The following is a 5,000-nucleotide window of genomic DNA, read 5'->3' as shown; positions in this document are numbered from 1 at the left end:
CTCAACATTTGTAAGGACTCAACATCAGCCAGGCATATAAATATACTACATGTAATGCAATAGTATTTTTAACATGATAATCTTAAGAAAGACAGGCTAGATACTCTTAGATCGCTGTTTTATAAACTCTATATTTCGTCCTTCACCTCATCTTGAGACAATTAACAATAATAATAATAATAATAATAATAATAATAATAATAATAATAATAATAATAATAATAATAATAATAATAATAATAATAATAATAATTAGATATAATAATAATTGATTAATAATAATAATGTGACGTCATATTTCCCCGACTTCCGGTTGTAATCTCCTTTTTTTTCAATAACAATTCATCATATATTCCATAAAGCCGAGAAACTTCTTCTTTTCTCATAACACACGGTGCAACCTGCATCAGAAAATGCCAGGCGACCGGGTTTTACGTCATTCATTCACTATTCTGGTTGGAAAGACGATTGAGCTCATTAATTAATGAAGTCTATTTGATGAGAATGGTAACACATTACACTGATCGTGATATTGTTGATTAAAAAGGAGATCGGAACCGGAAGTGACGAAGGCTGGGAGGTCACGACTATAGTTCTCTACCGTAAATTATATCTATAATATTTATGTGTAGATATAAATCCTACTTTTTATTATGCTAATCAAACGACATCGCGCACAATAAAGCTTCAGTCTCTTTTGATCTGTCGAAAGTACAGAAGGCGACCTAGGAAAGTACCTAGTCAGTCACCTTACCACATAACATCGTTGTCCTGCTAAGCAAGGCTCAATCCTAAATGTCTACATAGACTACATTCAAATCACTGCCCTAGATTTCAATAATCTCAGCTGGACGGACGGCGGGTGTCTCAAATTAAAAAATCTCAAAATGTTTTTTTTTCTCAAATCACAAACACACACAATCAAACAAACAAACAAACATGATAAAACAAAGCAAAATTCATATTTTAAAAGACATGGCGGAAAGCATGTAATCTGAATGAAAATTTAGAAACGAAACGAAAGAAATCATTAGGAGTCATCTCGAAAACATTACTCGAGTCATCAATATTTAAATAATTACATAATAATAGTAATAATAATAATGACAATGGCAATGAGAATAATATAAATGGTGGTGATGATAATGGTAATAATACGAATAATAATGATAGCAATAATAATATATAGATTATCACATATAGATTACTGAATTATGTATAATAACAAATGCAACATCACTTTGTAATCTTTATATAGTTCCTTTCTGCATCACTCGATAATGAAATAAGAGCATTAATTGTAGTAAATCATTAAGATCATTAATTAATTGTGGTAAATCATTAAGAACAGAACATTTATAATGAAGCACACTGGTATACACGCCTCATTTACATAATACAGTCCACTCCGGATAATCGCAACAGCTTGGGATTTGCGAAAATGTTGCGATTAACAGGAAGTTGCAATTATCCGGAGTGGACTGTAACCAGAAAATTCTTACTCCATATTTTCATTATTTCATCCTTTAAATTGATCAGTAAAACGACATTTTTGTTTTGAAAATAGAGACTTGGTGATATGGCTTTATTTTAAAAAAGACTCTATTTAAAGATAAGGGTTTTGGGGGGTAAATTGTTGGATATTTGCATCCAACAAACAAATTAATTATGAAATAAGAATTTCCAGGCCACGGTGAGAAAAAAGGCATTTTGTCGATGTACGTGACAGTCGGGTACATCGTAGCCATAAGTTGTAAACTCAGAGCCTGACACTTACCTAAAGTGACGTCACAAAACATGTTATGGTATCAGGCTATAAGTGAACGTGACCGTAGCCATCGTTATGTTATAGATAGTTCGAAGATGACGTCACTCAGGTCTTTGTTATTGTTTTTTTGCCATCCGCGTTATGAGTAATGCTCACTGAACTATATTAACCCGACTATAAACGTTCATGGATACACACAGTTTTGTGTGTTGGTCCGTTATACTTCCGGATGGCAATGTTATGAGCTTCTAAGCCAAGCGCATACCATCTATACCTTAGCCATTCGTAAAAACGTAGCCTGACACTAACTGAAAATTACATCATCACAATACGAGGCGACGATTGGTTGTACAGTTGAATACAACTCACTATTCACGCTATTGTGGTGGTGGCGTCCGGCCTTGTAATTTGACGGAGCCTACGTTTTTTTTCTGGCAGTATCGTGCTATTTATTAGGGCTGCGAGGATATACAATAAAACTTCGCTATATCGACACACACTTGGTATTGGAAAACTTGACGGTATATCCAGTTGACGGCAGAGCTCGTGGATTGCGAATGTAGCACAGACTAGGCTTGTGATTATTTTGTTTAATACGAGAATCGAGTCTGTTCTTATAGAGAGTCGATGTGGGAGGGAGAGGAGATGGGGGGGGTGGGGGGGGGGGGGGAAGGGGGGGGGGGGAGGGAAGCTGGCCGTGATCGATTTTAAAGGAGATTGGATCGGGTCATTTGTGAAAATATTATTATAAATTTATAAAGCATTTTATCATAACCTTGTTTGGTGGAAACTAACTTAAAAATCATGTCGCAGAATAATACGTATGTACTTGTAACATGAATAATAATAATAATAATAATAATAATAATAATAATAATAATAATAATAATAATAATATAATAATAATAATAATAATAATAATAATAATAATAATAATAATAATAATAATAATAATAATAATAATAATAATAACAATAATAATAATAATAATAATAATAAACAATAATAATAAATAAAATTAATAATAATAATAATAATAATAATAATAATAATAATAATAATAATAATAATATAATAATAATAATAATAATGAATTACATTTTCTATATATAGCGCATTATAACATCGATGCTAAATAAAACTTAACAAAAATCTTGGCTGATAATAATAATAATAATAATAATAATAATAATAATAATAATAATAATAATAATAATAATAATAATAATAATAATAATAATAATAATAATAATATAACATAAACATGGGTTATTACTTTAAAAAAAACCCAGTTAAACCAAATGGATGCATTAATCTGATTTCATTCATGAAATAAATTATTTGTTGCTACAAATTTACATTTAGATACATCTATAAATAAACAGTTACATTTTTCTATGTCATGATATACCATAATACGCTTCACATCTTCATAAAGAAAGTTTGAAACCCATATCCATCGCTACTATATGCCCAATATCCGACTCAGTCAGCCCCAAATATCGTGAGCATTATTCATTACTTTAAAAAAACTCACTAAATCCTAACACCGACAATATCCGTGCATAGTTTATCCGGGTTACCTTTACCCCCATGCTTATTTATTATTACATTTTTTTATTAAACAAATAATAGGCGTAGTATCAACGTTTATGTTTTTAATTTCGACATGTTAATGATAGTTGAATAAAAATATCTATGCACATGCGCATGTTTTATTTTTTAAAATTCCAATTTCGAAAAATAGCAAAAATCTCTAGGATTTTGTGAGGTAACACAGGCGATGCGCAGTGTCCTCAAGTAATTTAATAATGATAAACATTTATACCGCGCATCTACCTGTAAATGGACAGAGGGCTTTGAGCACAATGCGACAGAACCATTAAGTTTACTTTCGGCTGCTGTTTATTGAGGTAAATACTCCTTACTATATAATTGATTTATTCGGCTGATGGCATGTACTATAGAGAGCTATGACTAAAACTAAAACGATTCAGTCTTATACTACTTGTGTGGCTATGATGTGGTCTTGTGGTATAACACTCGCTTTCGGATCGGAAGGTCCTGGCGGTTCGAGCCTCGCTCGCTCGGCGCATAGTTGAGTCTGAAGAGAAGGGTCTTTACTCACATTCTCTCATCGTACTTAGGTGTAAAATCCAAAATTAAAACGACACAATCTTAAAATAATTGAATTTAAAATATCATTTTCAAGATAAGTTCTGTATTTAATTTGAGTTTACTCTTCTAAAGGAACTTTTATATTCCTAGAAATTTGGAAAATGTAAACTTCGGATTATGTAAACAGTTTTTCACATCCCTGAGGGCTTCTCTTTAAGCGGACTTCTTAATGTATCTAACTATTAATAGGGAAGTTGTCAAATGGCAAGACCGCTTTATTGGATTGGAACAGGTCAAACTATGTTTAAAAGGTGAAATTTGATTTGTATCAAAATAAATGCTTATATCTGTCTAATTAGACAACAACAACAAAAAACTTCAATTTCCAAGTCATTCAGTTCATGTCAACTGCGAGGCGCTAATTGTAAAGAAATTTTTTGAAAACAATCTGTCTCTGTGCTTTTATAAGTTTTACAATAATTGTTGTTTTTCAAAGTCAAACCAATACTGTAATTGGATATTCATAATGGTTTGGATCATATCTCATGTCTTTTTTTAACGAAGTATTACAGTAATTGCTCTTCTTTTAAGTCAAACCAATGTTGTAATTATTAGAATTTTGATCAAATCTGATTGTGCTTTTTATGGAAGTTTTACAGTAAATGTTACTCTTTTAAGTCAAACCAATGTTGTAATCATTAGGATTTTGATCAAATCTGATTGTGCTTTTTATGGAAGTTTTACAGTAAATGTTACTCTTTTAAGTCAAACCGATGGTGTAATCATTAGAATTTTGAATCTGATGGTGCTTTTTATGGAAGTTTTACAGTAAATGTTACTCTTTTGAAGTCAAACCAATGCTGCAATGGGAAGTCACTCGGCCATAAAATTTGAGTACATTAAACTAACATATGACTGACAAATTACAAAGACTAATACTCAATAATAATAATAATAATTTTCAAAAATAGAAAACACAGAAACGAACTGATTAGAAAAATGAGTCACCATGTCAAAAATCGTCCAAAAAAACCCCCCAGAATGTCAGATTTCAGCTGTTGTAATCTTATTTAATGGCAGATCAGGATAAATTGAATATAAACAGTATAATAGC

Source organism: Berghia stephanieae, chromosome 8, assembly GCF_034508935.2.
Source record: "Berghia stephanieae isolate SIO BIC M18660-M18661 chromosome 8, UCSD_Bste_1.3, whole genome shotgun sequence".
NCBI classification, from domain to species: Eukaryota; Metazoa; Mollusca; class Gastropoda; order Nudibranchia; family Aeolidiidae; genus Berghia; species Berghia stephanieae.
Note: the sequence above shows the minus strand (reverse complement) of the source record.